The sequence below is a fragment of the Pimephales promelas genome, chromosome 12 (genome assembly GCF_988280905.1).
Source record: "Pimephales promelas chromosome 12, fPimPro1.hap1.1, whole genome shotgun sequence".
NCBI lineage: Eukaryota > Metazoa > Chordata > Actinopteri > Cypriniformes > Leuciscidae > Pimephales > Pimephales promelas.
The window spans coordinates 20,885,332-20,902,040 of record NC_142780.1 but is presented as its reverse complement, the minus strand read 5'-3'; the positions used below and the strand labels follow the sequence as shown (position 1 = coordinate 20,902,040).

The 16,709-nt window shown below is 40.5% G+C and overlaps 2 protein-coding genes across 3 annotated transcripts in view; both read right to left on the bottom strand.

Annotated features, from left to right (window-relative positions):
- LOC120484558 (uncharacterized) overlaps positions 1 to 6,810 on the bottom strand; it is a 30,685-nt gene extending 23,875 nt beyond the window's left edge. The window contains exon 1 of the mRNA XM_089117662.1: positions 6,679 to 6,810. The gene's annotated coding sequence lies outside the window, so the exon portion shown is untranslated. The remainder of the gene's footprint in view (positions 1 to 6,678) is intronic.
- Positions 1 to 16,678, bottom strand: part of znf1035 (zinc finger protein 1035) — a 33,141-nt gene extending 16,463 nt beyond the window's left edge. Inside the window, exons 1-2 of one of the 2 annotated variants that reach the window (XM_039679609.2) lie at positions 16,604 to 16,678; positions 15,832 to 15,896 (exon numbers count right to left, since the gene is read on the bottom strand). The gene's annotated coding sequence lies outside the window, so the exon portion shown is untranslated. Of the gene's footprint in view, positions 1 to 6,678; positions 6,817 to 15,831; positions 15,897 to 16,603 lie in introns of those variants that run through there. The other variant, XM_089117660.1, reaches the window with a different exon arrangement.
- Positions 16,679 to 16,709: the final 31 nt, after the last annotated feature.

The following is a 16,709-nucleotide window of genomic DNA, read 5'->3' as shown; positions in this document are numbered from 1 at the left end:
CGTCATCATTGCACGTGTCAGATGGAGTATCCAGAATATCCCCGCCATTTTTAAAGTTTAGCCAGAGATAGTTACTAAACTTACTACCATTATTATGGCAAGTCGGAAGAATATGCCGTGGTCAAACAAGGAGGTGCAGACTTTCCTTTGTTTGGTTGCCGAAGAGAGGGTCCAGCTGTCTGCAATGCGAAAAGCGAGCCGAGTTGAGTCGAGCTTGTACTGGTAATGGAAAAGTGCCATTAAGATCATTGAGACCCCACAAGCTTGCATGAGCCGCAGTCCGAGGGAGATTGACAGTCATGTTTAGCTTCTTCCATTTTCTAATGATTGCTCCAACAGTGAACCTGTTTTCATCAAGCTGGTTGGCAATTTCCTCATTGCCCTTTTCAGCTTTGTGGACGTGTACAATTTTGTCTCTAGTGTCTTTGGACAGCTCTTTGGTCTTGGCCATGTTAGTAGTTGGATTCTTACTGATTGTATGGGGTGGACAGGTGTCTTTGTGCAGCTAACAACCTCAAACAGGTGCATCTAATTTAGGATGATAAATGGAGTGGAGGTGGACATTTTAAAGGCAGACCAACAGGTCTTTGAGGGTCAGAATTCAAGCTGCTTTTTTTAGATTATGTCTCTCACAGTGGACCTGCACCTACGATGACAATAACAGACCCCTCCATGATTTCTAAGTGGGAGAACTTGCAAAATAGCAGGGTGTTCAAATCATTATGTTCCTTACTGTATGGGCAAAAGAAAATGTACAGTAGTTGGTACAAAACGCCTACTCTACACTAAGGATGAGTTTGATACGACTGTGTCGCTCTCTACACACTACTTGCCGATACCAGGATCAGATATTGATTGGAAATGTACTGAACATAACATGTCCAATTATCAACTTAAATGAACAACAAAATACACCCAAAATGTGTATGGAATTACAATTTGGAATAAATCCTACAAATTATCAATAACTTAAGAAACAAACAAGATTCAGGGCTCTAGGAGACAAATTTGGTTGCACGTGACCAGAATTTGTAAGGGTGAGACTAATTTTTTTTCCTAGATCGCACTGGTGCACCTAACGTCCTCGCATTTGCTGCCTCTCCACGAATAAAGTGCTTGATCTCCTTTGACGGAACTCACACTCATGGTTGGATAATATCGTGGTCTAAACCAATCAGAGACAGAGATGGGGCGGGTCTTTGCCTCTGATTGGCTGTGCAAAAAAATAATTACTCAAAACAAAACTAGATGGCATAAAACTACAAACAATAATAAAGGAAGATAGCCTAGATGTTAATATAAGTAAACACCAGAACATCCTGTGTCCACATCCTGGGACATAGCACACTTCTTAATTTGTATTAGGTAAGGCCGAGGGGTGTCCAACCCTGCTCCTGAATTGCCATCTTCCTCCAGAGTTCCAGCCTGCTCTGAAAATTCTAATAATGCCAGCGGACCTTGAATAGCTTGTTCAAGCAAATTTAATTTTGATTTGGAGAAAACCCTTCAGAAATATGGCTGTCTAGAAACAGAATTGAACATCCCTTGATAAGGCAATACCCCATTTCCTGACAAGAAATAAATAGGTAGGAATAAATAGAAAATGTGATTCCCCAGTGTCTGTTGTGTTCTTGGACATCATGTTGATTTGCAGAACTTTGCATAATCTTGTACTGCATTGTCATCATAGATTGCATTCATCATTTAATACCAACACCAACATCACTCACCTCCAGCCCCAATGCCTGCTCAATCCTACATGTCCCTCTCCTGTTATTGTTCTTGTGTGGAAATGGAGTCAAACAGTTGCATCTCTCCAATGACCAGAGATGAACAAGAATTCGGGTTCTGTCTTCCAGATCTACCCTATTCTTATACTATTCCTCTCCTTTATAGTCTGAACCTGGAGTTCTCAACTTTTGCCCTCAAGATCCACTTTCCTACAAAATTGAGCTCTAAACTTAAAAAAACACACCTGATCAAGCTAATCAATGGCAATTTCTCAATACCAAGTAAACTTCGGACTTGCCAAGTTCTACTCAATTCTGCAAATGGAACAGCAGCGTTCTTGATAGTGTCACTCAGTTTGCTCTGGCTACTCCGGTATGTTTATTTTCTCGTATGTTAATCTCTTTGTTTATTTTAGGCAACAAAACGAAATGTGTTAAACACAAATATGTCTCTTAATTTTCATTAAAAAAACTTAAACAATAAAAGGTGCAATATGCATTTTTTAGCGACATCTATCGGTGATGTTTCAGATTGCAACCAATTTTTACAAGAACCCTTGTGGTCTTGCTTGTACACAAGAGCGAGCACTCATGGTACCGGCCACACTGAGACTTTCAACACACTGGAGAAAGCGTCACACAAACAATATTTTGGAAACTCATGTAAACTCCCACTGCAACGTTACAATAATAGGATACTTTTATTAGCTTGCCGTTGAACTAATGCTCCATTCTCGTACCATGATAACATTACATTGACTACATTCAGCCGGCATGTGGTCTAGCATAAGGCATTTCACTAACTATTTGCGTATCTTTCACAATCAGGCAGCAATGTCAACATAGATGAATATATAATATGATAACGAAAACGGTTAGTGAACTAGACTGAACAATTTCAGCCAACAGTTTGTGTTGAAGTCTGTGTTGTGTTGGAGGCAGGTAGTTTTTTGGTGTTATAAGACTCCATGTTGTTAGCTGCAGTGCCATCACATAGACCGTATATAAAAAGGAGAGAGGCTCGGGAGTGTGCATGCACACTGGATCCAGTGGATTTTGTAGAATATCCGACCTGGAGACTTCACATTGAAATAGGAATACTGGCCTTCAGAGATAATAGCAAAACCCGACAAGTGGATCATTGTAATGTGCGATTACAACCCCTTCACACACAGGCAATAAAAAAAAAAGATTAATTTTAGAAGAAAAGTTCAATATAGCAACTTTAATAGCCACACAAATGTGGTTTGGCCAACGGGTACATTGATTATCTTCACTGCATATAACAACCAAAAAAACAGTCAGTATCTGGTGTGACCATTTGCCTCACGCAGTGCAACACATCTCCATCACATAGAGCCAATCAGGTTGTTAACTGGGGCCTGTAGAATGTTGGTCCACTCCTCTTCAATGGCTGTGCGAAGTATTTGGATATTGGCAGGACGTGGAACACGCCGTCGAATGTGCCAATCCAGAGCATCCCAAACATGCTCAAGGGTGACATGTCTGGTGAGTATGCTGGCCATGCAAGAACTGGGATGTTTTCAGCTTACAGGAATTATGTACAGATCCTTGCAACATGGTAGCCTGGCTGCGCCCTCCTACGCACTTCCGCTCAATTTCATTTTACTTCAGTACTACGTCTGGGATCGCTCCATATCCTTAGGTTTCCAGAAATCAATTTTTTGTAGGACCAATCAGCGAATAGAGGGAGTGGCTGAGAAAGATGACGTTGATGTAAGCGCGTCAGTTTCAATTCAGTAATGGCAGCGGAGAAAGACGTGAGGAAAGCTATTCGGTCCGTTGTTGGAAAAGAAACTGCCGAATATACAGAATTTAAAGCCGGATTGTTATCGTCTCACCTCTTGTTGCACAACTGAGGACCAAGTGAAGGAGGCAGAAAGGTTGGAAGTTTGTGCTGGGCAGCTCGTGCATGATGACCGTGACATTTTGGACTTTAGCCTGGTGTTCGCGGTGTTCGGAAGCCCCGAGTCCTGGCTGCTAAACTATGGTTGAAGATCCGCTCAGGAGTCATGTCAGTCGCTCATATTCCCAACTGTATATTTACTGATTCTTGTGATGAATAGAACATTTTGAGCCCCTTTGTGCACTCGTGCAGGAGGTTGGTGTGTCAGTTTTACATGTTGTAAATCATACAAATTGGTTGTGATTTAAAAAAATAATTGTCATAAATAAAAATGTGAAAAACCATACTTTGAAGATATTTGATTTTCAGTTTTAGATGGCAATGGTTGATTTGTTTTACTAAAAAAACTAAATGCCATATAAAAATGTACAAACACATACTTTGAAGACCATAATTAAGGTAATTAAGAAACAATAAGACGTAATATGAAAAATTGTTGTTTATTACACATCTGCAGATAGAGACAGACTGATCATTCACTGTAGCAGCTACAGCATTTGCGGCAGATCAGAAAACGACCACAGCGGCGTATTTGTAATGATTAGACACAGCTTCGTCCGTTGGATGTATATATCACTGTCCTTCGTGTCAAATATACATTTCGAATTAATAATTGTTCCTAGATTAACAAAACCTGCGGCGCTCGTTGACTGAAATCATATTGTAAACATAATCCTCTTCGGCGCGTGACATACGTCACTCACGACACCCCGTTAGCGATTGGCTAGGGCAGATCGTGAGTGACTTTGGGCAGATCCAATAGATTTGAACTTTAATAGTGAACCCGCCTACAAGGAAGGAAACGTTTCTCAATGGAGCGGTTCCAGACTCTATGTGGAAATGAAATGAACTAGAGTCTGGTTGAACCAGGCTAGCAACATGGGACCATGCATTATCAGTGGCACAACAATGGGCCTCAGGATATTGTCACAGTATCTCAGTGCATTCAGAATGCCATCAATGAAATGCATGTTCATTGTCCATATCATATGTGGAGGTCCTGGGCTGGTGTGGTTAAACGTGGTCTGCAGGTGTGAGGCCAGTTGGATGTACTGCCAAATTCTCTGAAACGCCTTTGGAGGCGGCTTATGATAGAGAAAGGAACATTCAATTCACGGCCAACTGCTCTGGTGGACATTCCTGCAGACACCATGCCAATTTCACAATCGCTCAAAACTTGCAACATCTGGGGCATTTTGATGTGATAGCACATACATCCAAAAGTCCATGAAGAGGCTAGAGGAAAATCCAAGGTCTATCAAAATTGATGCCGCAGTCACTGAAATGATTGCCACTAACAAAACAATCAACCATTTTCAGTGGTTTCAGACCTTGGATTTAAGAGGCTTATGTCCCTCATTGAACCCAGGTACTGGATTAAAAAATGCAAAGTTCTACAGAAAAAAAAAATGCTTGAAATATATTCCAGAGTTTTGACAAAAGAGAAAAGTGTAGTGACAAAGGACAAGGCCCCATTCATGGCCTTCACAAAAGACTGTTGGTCTGAAACTACAGAGTCCCTGATGAGCATAACTGGGCATTTCATTTCTGAGGACTGGTCTAGAAAGCAAGTGGTGCTAAATGTCAAGCTCATGACTGGATCACACACAGCCAGTTATATTCAAGAAACCTTCCTGAACATATTAGAAGACTGGGATATTGCAACAGATCATGTTGTTCTTGTCCTGAGGGACCAAAAATGCTAAAAGGAATAAAACTGACTGAACTTCCTGATTTAAGCTGCACTGCTCACACCCTTCAGCTCATTATCAATGATATCCTATCTTGTCAAATAGCTGTCCTCTACATTATTGCCATATTAAAAAGCTGTGCAACTCACTTCGGCCACTCTGTATTGGCTAAGACATAGGCTAAGAACCATTCAGGAGGAGCTGGGTGTCCCCAAAGCACTACATCCAGGCTGTTCCGACTTGATGGAACTTCATATGCTCAAAAAAATAAATAAATGAATTGACTTATTTATTTAATCATATTATATAAATGTATGAACAGAGACAGATACTGAATGTGTACGTTGGTGAACATGGGCATATCAGTGGCTTATCTGCCACACAGTGGGACATTGTCAGTAACCTTATTGACACGCTGGTTCCCATCGAAGAATTCACAATGGAGATGAGCAACTAAGTCTTCAGCAGGATACATTATCCCCAGTGTCTGTTCTGAAGCTGATGCTGCAGGCAGAGGGTCCATCATCAGTGGGGATCAAAACTTTGTGCAAGACCATGCTTGACATCCTGACAAATCAGTTTTCCAAGGCAGAATAGACAAAAGTCCTAGCAACACTCCTTGATCCTACATACAAGGCTTATCAAGTGTTTCTTCAGATGCCTTTGCGTCTGAAGAAACACTTGAGAAAGGAAAACTGTGACTAAAGGAGGAAGCTGAAGAAGAGCTTGGTGAGCTCAGAGAAGAAGATCCAAGCCTGGTCCAAAAGGACCTGAGCAGGATGAGGGTTTTGATCCAGAGACAAAGAAGCAGAGAATCCATCAGGCCACTTGTCCATCAGGCCACAGGCCACTACTGGATACCCTGTATGCCAGGGTATATGGTTCCACAGCTGTGTCTTGGGGGATGAACATGAACAACTTTGAAAGTGAGCTTGAGTGCTATTTGTCAGACCCTGTCATTGAAAGAAGTGACATGCCTCTGCAGTGGTGTCGGCAAGTGCGGCCCAACCTAGCTATCGTTATCGGTAAAGTCCACCATCGGTTAACCTCTAATAAGCAGTACAGAGTGGTTATCCCACTGTGATGAGATGCATGGTTGGTTGTCCAGTACAGTTCCAATAACACATTACAGATGCCATGCAAGCATTAGTACCTCAATTACATGCACACAAAGCATTAATTGTACGTTTGAGGAAATAATGCAAAATTCTAAAAGCTATTTTTAGGCAATGATTAAAATAATTTACACCAACCAGCAGACACTAATATTGATTTACTCAAGTTTTTTCTAATTAAAATATTTATACAAAAAGCAATAATGTTGACTCACATGAGATGACATGTCTAGACCAAGGTTAGCTAACCCTGCTCCTGAAGGGATATCCTCCTGCAGACTTCATTTTCAACCCTGCTCCAACACACCTGTGATTGAGTTGACCAATACCAATAGGCTGCAGGTTGAGGTTTGTGCTTAACTGGTTTAGGGAAAAAAGAAAAAGAAATCATGCCTCCTGAACACCTTTGATCAACCAGTTACATATGTGCTTGATTAGGGCTGGAGCTAAACTCAGCAAGATGGTTGCCCTCCATGGAGCAGGACGCCAGACCAAACCTGCCTGCCCTTGAACATTTTAGTGGTCTCCATCAAACAAAACTGAATTAACTCATTAGCTCATTAGTGGAGACTGCAGAACCTGAAATTGGTGCCCCCAAACCAGAGACATCCAAAATCTGCATGGGTAAAGGGTCTCCAGGACAGATTTGAAAAGCACTGGCCTGGACCAGAGCTTTTCAGCTCAAACTCCAGAACACTGGCCCTCTAATGGCGTTTTCCACTACACAGTACCAGCTCAGCTTGACTCGACTCGCTTTGTTTGGTTTTCAACTGTGTAAAAGTTGTACCTGTACCTGCTTTCGGGTACTTTTCTTGTAACACCTCCGGCGAGGTTCTGAGCGAGCTAAGGAAAGCTGAGCCGGTACTAAAATGTGACGTGAAAACAATGCCGACTGCTGATTGGTCAGAGAGAATTGTCACCATTCACTGTGTCATCATTGTACGTGCTAGATGGAGTATCCAGAATATCCCCACGATTTTTAAATAGTTTGGCCAGAGATAGTTACTAAACTTACTACTATTATTATGGCAACTCTAAAGAATACGCCATGGTCAAACAGACTTTCCTTTTGTTTGGTTGCCGAAGAGAGGATCCAGCAAGAGCTTGATAGGGCAACGAGGAACGAAAGGCGTTGCTATGACGACCGGGTACTATTTAGCCCCTTTTCCACCAAAGCATTTTGAGAGCTGGTTCGGAGCCGGTGTCGACCGGGAAAACTGGTTCCAAAGCGGCACTAACTCTTTGCTGGACTAGAACCGTTCTTTTAGCACGTCATGTTACGTCGGGGGCTGGGGCGGGTTTAGATGTGTTCTAAACATATTTTCTGACAATCGCAAAGCCAGGAGAAACTGCAGAAACACGGAAGCGTTTTTATTTATTTATTTATTTATTTAATTTGAAACATAAGCAAAGAAGAAAACAGTCACGATATGGAACAAATAAATGGAAAGAAAAATTACACAAGACAGGGGTACATAACTTATCAGAAAAGATTATATATCAAACGAAAAGATTTCAATTGTTTTTAAAGTTTTCTTGGTACACGAGTTAGAGATAATCCCAAAGCAATGTACTTGCAAGCGACGCGTTTCTAGCGACATGCACAGTGACGTAACGACGCCGTTCCCTGGGCGCTCTAGTCAGTGGAAAAACAAACAGGTTCTGAACGGGTTTGCAAGTTAAACCAACTCTGAACCAACTTTAAACCAGCACCAGTTCCAAACCAGTTCTTTTTTCGGTGGAAAAGGGGTAACTGTGGCGGTACTGTCTGCAAAGGAAAACAGAGCGAAAAGCGAGCCAAGCCAAGGGGAGTTGAGTTGGTAGGCTACTGGTAATGGAAAAACACCATAAGACTTGAGTTCAAACTCTAACCAAACAGCCCAAAAACAAACTTAATCACAGTGTTCAGAATTACTTGCAAATTACAGATAGAAGTGTTTAATCAGGCTTCAAACTAAAGACCGGGGGATACCAGCCCTCCAGAACTGGAGTTGAGAAGGCCTAGACATTAGTCATCAAGTAAAAATCTTTTTATTCTATATGGAGCAGGTCATCCCCTCAGGAATGTGGCCATGTTGGCATAACATGATCAGTCATAAGATTATCGTATACTTTGTAAACAATATTACTTGTTTTTCATATACAGTGCAACACAAATCAAGCAAACAAATCTAATACAACAAAAAATAAACCTACAGACACAATATCAATGAAGCACGAGTTATGCAATCCATTGGTCCAAACAAAATGAGTATGAGCTGACGCTGTTCCTGTTGGATGAAATCAACCACAATGATTCGCTGCTCCTATATACAGATCAAGGTTAGACTCAGCAGGATAAGGCGGCGAGTGTGAACATGCATTGGTCACAGCTGCCACTGCAGGCAGAGAGATCACCGCTGTCTATTCACAGTGTAATGAAGCAGCGAACCTCATAACACGAACCACCAACAATACACAAAATAACGGAGATTTAATCCAAGAATTTCCATTAAGAATGTTAGTATGAAACTAATAAAATGAAAAAAAAAAAAAAAAAAATCAACAAATACACAGCACGGGTGTAAAGCGGCAGCAGTTAAACATACTGAAATCTATTGGAGTGATCACGATCACTATCTCTAAGATCACGAACCAAGATCATTGACTGACAAATCCAAGAATACAGCCAAAGTGCATGCGTCTTTAAGCTAGTTCTATGTAAAACAAGACATTAATTTGCAAGCTTGTATGCACACCTGGGACATGTCCCAAATGGTGCACATTGTGCACTTGTGGTTTTGTGGACCTGCGATGACTACAGAAAGCATGTGCACAAGTCCATAGGGTGCATCATTTGACATTTCTAGGTTTGAGAAGGATGCTCACAGGCATTGGGACTGATGTGTGCCCTTGACGCACACTTTTGCCATGCTATTATAATATTTGTGTATTTTCAGGTAGTCATCTGCTAACCGGACAGGGTAAACAAACTAACCTAACTGTAAGATTATGTTGGATATTATCAGTAAAATCTAGTAAGCAACGGTCCTTTTGAGAGAACATTAAATGAGACTGTTGTTTATAGTTGAAAATGCTATTTTCAGTGCAATAACCCATGCTTATGCCGCTTTTCCACTGCATGGTATGGCACGGTTCGGCTCGGCACAGCTCACTTGTGCAGCTTTTCCACTGCATGGTACGGTTCGCTTTAAATGCTACCACCACTGAGGTTCCAAGTGTACCATACTGACACTAAGGGTGCTTCCCAATATCCCTCCTCATCTCCTAGCTCCTCTGTCCTCCATCCTATGACCCGGAAACCGATCGAGCTCAGCCATCTTGAAGGACATCTCAATTCTCTAATTGCACCGTGAGGAGTCGAGGATCGAGGAGTGAGGAGGCTTTCTGAGGAGTCATAAGCGAGGTGCATCCAATGCGAAATTGTTATACTGACTAAACGTGACGCACGTATCAATTCTCCTCCCCCTTCACATCGGTCACAATCATTTTAATTTATACTTTGCCTTTGCAGTTTATATAAACCACACAGCTCACACATTTCAACAGTGTAACCTATCTTTATTGTTATTTATTATGAATTTATTAAACAACCAAACTTCAACAACATAAGGGCCGATCCATTTAGCGCTACTGATGACACTGTGGAATGACACTCGAGTAATCAAGTATTCCAATGTATATAAAAAAGCTTTTAATCGATTCCTCAAACGTCATTTCCTTTCCTCGCTTCCTTCATTCGTGTCCTGCAGGGGGTGGAGCTGAGACACGAGGAAAGGAAGCGAGGAAAGGAAACGAGGATGCACAAATAAGAAATGAGAAGCACCCTATATTGTGACGTGAACACACTGCAGGACACTGATTGGTCAGACAGAATCATCACTACCAGCGTCATTGTATTTGCGAGACATCAAACCCATTTGAATAGCCAGTAACAGCCACCACAGTAGCACCCGTTTTAAAACTACTTGCTTGAAGAAAAAAGAGAGAAAGAAAACTTCCAGAAAAAGAAATGTCTATATCGTGGTCAGTGGACGAAGTGCAGACGTTTCTCTCGTTGGTTGCCGAGGAGGGGATAAACTACAATGATCAGACAATATTCCCACCCACTTTGAAGCGGTACTAACTGCAGTGGAAAATCAAACTAAGCTAAAGCGAACCAAGCCGTGTTGAGCCGAGTCATACCACGCAGTAGAAAAGCGAAGTGAGCCGAACGGTACTGAGCCGTACCAGCAGTGGAAAAGTGCCATTAGACAACATAGGTGTCACATAACCTGTTTAGCAAAAAGTACAAAAAATTAAAGAAAAGCTCTAGATACACCATATGGTCAAAGGTAAATGGACAACTACCTTTTACTTAATAGGTTTGGATATTCCAGTAAATTCTCTGAGGATAAATCGTAATACTGCTGTATACAATGACATTGTAGAGACAGTATAGCAGGGTTGACCAACCCTGTTCCTGGAGATCTAGCTTCCTACAAAGATCAGATCCAACCCTGACCCAGCAGACCTGGCTGTAACTATAGGTGTTCCTGAAAATCTTAACGAGGTGGTTCAATTGTGTTGGATCAGGGTTGGAGCTGAACTTTGCAGGAAGGTAGGTCTCCAGGAACAGGATAGGGAAAACCTGCAGTATATGATAGCCCTGTGCACAAAGCAGTTATCATAAATAAATGGTCTAGGGAGGACCAATGTTTACTGGGTGATCAGAAACTTGGTATAAACATTTGGCCCAATTAAAGTATTCTGCAAGAGGTTTTTTTTTTGCAGGTTTGGTTGAGCTTCCGTTTATGTTTGCTGATAGACGTTTAAATGTGAATAAAAGCCAAAAATCGATGTGTTCATCCTGCAATATCTCTTCAGGAAAATTGACTAAACCCCTCAATTCATATGGATTAGCCTTACGATCTCTTTATAAACGTTTTGCATAGCGGTCAACGGAGGGAGAGAAATCCTTCCGATTTCATCAAAAAGATCTCAATTTGGGCTCCGAAGATGAACGAAGTTCTTACGTGTTTGGACATGATGGTAATTATTGATAGAATTTTCATTTTTGGGTGAATCATCCCTTTGAGTGATACTGGATCGTTGCACCCACCAGTTTGCCATAAATGATGGCCTGTTTCACACAGGCCTCTACTGTTGGCGCATTTTGGCGTTACAATACTCACAATATTTTCACTGTGAAGGACATGCTAAGTTCGTCAGACAGTATGTTTTAAATGCAGTATAAACATTTCAACTGTTTTACTTGAGCACCTATCATGGATTTTTGAAAATGAATGTTCATGTAGTGTGGACTATAGCTCTAAAGGAATGAAAACATCCTGCAAAGATTTATACCTGAAAGTGCACCGTATATAAAGTTATTGTCTTTCAAAAGTGAGAGTCGACTCTGAGTCTATGAAATGAATTGTTTTTGAAACGAGTCATTAGCTGTTTCGTCGTGACGTAGATACAAAACATTAGCTCATGTGCCGCTCCCAACAACTGCGCACGCAGACAGAACTTAAAAGTCTAGAACGCATTCAAATACTTCAGCAGAATAGCATCATGTCGAGAAGACGTTGTGTTCTACATTGCAGAGACAGTTCAGCCACTTGTTTTTTATTGCCCAGGGACGAGCATGTGAAGAATCAGTGGTTTAGAGTTCATATTTGCAAGGATACCACAACAGTATAGCCCGAACCTTGTGTTCTCATCATTTTAATGACGAATCATTTAAAAACATACATGAATTCAAATGTGGATTCGCAAGCCAGTTGTTCCCGAAGGAGGGTTCAGTATCCAGTGTATGTGGATCAGGTTCGTCCTCCTCTGAATCAAAATCTGTAAGTATTATTAATATTGTTTGCTGTTATGTTTTCTGTAGCATGCACAATTTAGTTATATTCTGTTGTGTGCGTTTTGTACACTCCACGCAGCTTCTAAGCAGGGTAAAGTTAGTTTTGTTTTTGATATTCACCAGACATTCACCAGAAAAATGGCAATTACCTCCTAAACGACTTAACCAAATATGACTTCACGCTATATAATAAGCACTGCCCCTCAAAAGCCCCCGCAATGTGAGTTTCGCCGGGAAAGCTTGCTCTTGACGGACACGCGAGTAAGGGACCATGTGGAAAGTGCACTTTTTCTGACACGTTTGTTCATACACTGTATACAACACTTGACAAGCTATAATCCATTAATGGTGATGGGTGTTCCGTTTCCGACAATCTCTGCCTACGGTTTTTACCAATAACAACTGACTGGGTCATTTGACCAATCGCCGCAGATTCGGGTGTTTGGGAAAATGAATCATTGAACGAATCATTTTGAAGTCGTTGAGCAAATCAGGTGAATATTCCTGTGCAAATTACATTTCGGCAAAGTCAACGGTCCTCTGAGAAATCTAATCTCGTCCAAATGGAAATGTCAGTGACTGCCGTCATTGATTGTAGGCTAATTCTTGCCATGCTAATGTTTCAACACAAAGAAAGAAAGACATGGACATCTTGGATGACATGGGGGTGAGTAAATTATCAGCAAAAGTTTTTTTTTAAAGTGAACTAATCCTTTAAATTTGTTTTTAATAAATAAAAATTGTTTTAATAAATTAAAAGACATACAGCATACGTGGTGATGCACGCAAGCTGACCTTCTGTGACACCCATGTCTAGAAAATACACTCCCACCTCTGTAATTAACCTGGCCTGGGAAAACCCAGACAACTTCCGGCAAATTTAGATTTGCTCTGAAAGTTAGGGTGCTTCTCAATATCCCTCCTCGTCTCCTCGCTCCTCCGTCCTCCCTCCTATGACCCGGAAACCGATCGAGCTCAGCCATCTTGAAGGACATCTCAATTCTCTAATTGCACCGTGAGGTGTCGAGGATCGAGGAGTGAGGAGGCTTCCTGAGGAGTCATAAGCGAGGATACACAGGTGCATCCTACGCGGAATTGTTATATTGACTAAACGTGACGCACGTGTCAATTCTCCTCCCCCTTCACATCGGTCACAATCATTTTAATTTATACTTTACCTTTGCAGTTTATATAAACCACACATCTCAGATTTTCAACAGTATAGCATATCTTTATCATTATTTATTATGAATTTATTAAATAACCAAACTTCAACAACATAAGGGCAGATCCTTTTAGCGCCGTTGATGACACTGAGGAGTGACGCTCGAGTGATCAAGTATTCCAATGTATATAAAAAAGCTTTTATTTGATTCCTCTGTCCTCCTTTCATTTCCTCGCTTCCTTCCCTCGCGTCCTACAGGGGGTGGAGCTGAGACGCAAGGAAAGGAAGCAAGGGAAGGAAACGAGGATGCACAAATAAGAAATGAGAAGCACCCCCAGTGTGGCAAAGAGCTCATTCAAACTCATTTCCAGTCCGCAGAAATCGCGGCACCAATCAGAAACGTTGGGGCGGGCCTTACACGATGACGACAGCGCTGGGATTTTGAAGCAGATTTTGTAGCCTACTACATTACAAAGATGGACGCACCGTCAAACACCACTTGCTCAAATCAGCTATTGTAGTCCTGAGATAGCCTATCGCATCTGTTTTTAAGCGATTTGAACGTTTCCTTTTTGTTAAAAACCGAGCAAAGAACAACACTCTGAGATGTTTCTCTGTTTCTCCGCCAGCCGCCGCTCTGCAAACGTCATCTCCTTCATCGCTCTGATTGGTTTTAGATCTACCCGCGACGTCCGCTGGTGACGCCACTCTGGAAATTATTTGTCTATGAAGCTTTGCCAGACCACATCTCAGTTACAACTGAGAATGGTCTGGTTTTAACCAGGCTATAATAAACCAGGAGACGTTAGTCAGGTCTGTATCGGTATATGAAATCAGTCACAACCATACAATAAAAAGGGATAATTCTTTTAATGCAATATTGCAATGTTTATTATAAAATATTTATCCATGCATGCTCATTAGATTTTTTAAATTCATGTGCCCTCAAAATCATTAATCAAAATAACTTTTTGCAAACGACAGCTCTTCCCTGATGACATGCAAGGGCTGGACAATCTGTCACTCACATGAGATCACATCAATACCAAATAACATAGCCTACTGATATTTTTTTTCTTGTCATAGAAACCTTTTTACCTGGGTAATCGCAACTAATTTAACGTCGTCTTAAAGTGCACTGTATTTTTTTCTATTATGTTTGAACTGGGCAATATGGTGCTATTTTGGTCTTTTAGGCTACACATAATGCTGTGGATGCAGCATCATTCATGAAAAGGAAATAATTTTCCATTTCTGATGCCACTGTTTAAATACACTTTTCAAAGTCAAAATCTATTTAAAATCAATGCGTTTGTTTTCCGAAACAACTTACATTGCATTCAAAGTATAAACTTTATCAGTTGTGCATTCTGGGAATCAAGCCCATGACATTTGCATTGTAATAGTGTTCTAATAATAGAGGAATTACAACGATAAAGCAGGTAGGCTAGTACATGACTGGTCGTCAACATGGCAGCCCCCATGAGATGACCCACTCCATGTAAAATAAATTAGCTTTTATTATGCTACTGATATGAATACTTTTAATTTAAAGGGCAAAATTAAAAAATAAATAAAAAATAACAAAAACTGTGGAACTTTTAAAATTGCAGCGATGGAAAGACCATTAAATGTTAACTTTTTCAATAATAATTTTTTTCCTTATCCCCTATCCATCTACTATCATTCACTGATTGGATTTTTACGAATAATCCTACTTGATTCAACTCTTAAATAACATTTGGGTCTTAAACCACGTCTGTGTTTAAAACTGGATTGGTAATCTTGCTACTACAGTAGGTTTAATGACAAATTAAATGACCTGTAAATTCACTACTAACAAGCTAAATGTGAGAAAAACAGTATAATTTTGCCATCAAGTAAGATGACCAATCAACTAACCAATGCTGTTGACATGACAAACAAAGTTTAGTATTAATATACGATAGGCATTCGATCATATTCATAATCAATGTCGTCTTGGGCTCATACAGAATTGCCTGCATTCAAGTCACAAATGTTATACTCAGGTAGGAGAACAGATGTGCATACAGCAAGTTACCTAACTAATAAATCTATTTTATCACACTAACTTGTGTGCAATATGAATGAGTGCAGTAAAGAAAAAGTCACTGCTCTGACAGTACATAAATCATTTGCATGTTGCTATTATATGGTAAAATAAAGATATACGAGGAAGGTTCATTGACAAGATGCAATAACTCCTTTCAATTCCACAAGGAGATATTATACATCTTTATCTGTACAAAGCAACTAAACACCCAAATGCTATGAGCAATAACAAATAGTGTGAAGAATTATAAACAGCCTGCAAAATTAATAAAGTCAACTTACCCTAATATGCCAGTAGTACACATTCCAAAAGCATATTCCAATCACCTTTTGTCTTTAAACATACACTGTAAAATAAAAAAGGCTCATTATAAAACATGTAGACAGGGGAAAGACTTCTAAACAATATACATAACGTTACACTAGTTTACACATAAAACAAGTATAAAACAGTGATTCATAAAACGAACATCTTGAACCATTTCAAATTCTTTAAACTTTACAAACTAAATTATTACAACAAAACATCTATATAATACGTTCACCATGGAAACATTTAGCCTCTAACGTTAGACGATGGAGTCCCTCCAGACGGTGTACAGTGACAAACCGGTGGCTGTTTTACAGTGATGCAGATTTTTAGTTGTAGTAACATTTAATAAATTATCAGATACGTGTCAAGTACCGTAACAATGTAAATGTACGGATGTAAACTGAATTAAAACGTTAATTGTTGTATTTTGTTTGTTATTTGGTCGTATAATGCTAACGGAGCAACCTGAAAGAGAAATGCACGAAGCTAAGCTGGCTGGCTAGCAACATGGAAGTCCAACGTCACAAAACAAAATGGGCTGCATGCTTGGAGCCTGGAGTACGAGCACACAAGCAAGAGCTGGCGATCCAAGAAACTAGGAAAATCAACGTCTACATTTGCGATGTAAATCTTATCTAATGCAGTATACACTCTTAGTATTGTAATGCTCCGTTCAATAACGTTGCAAAGCAGTAAGCTTCTCCCCATGAGCTTCTCCCCTTCAGAACGGCTCGTACTCACCGTCGTGCTCGGCTTCCTGCTGCTGTCGTTTTCCTTTGTAAGATGCACCTTCCCGTTGCGCAATGCGCACATAAGATATTCCCAAACTTTCAATCCAAGTTGAAGC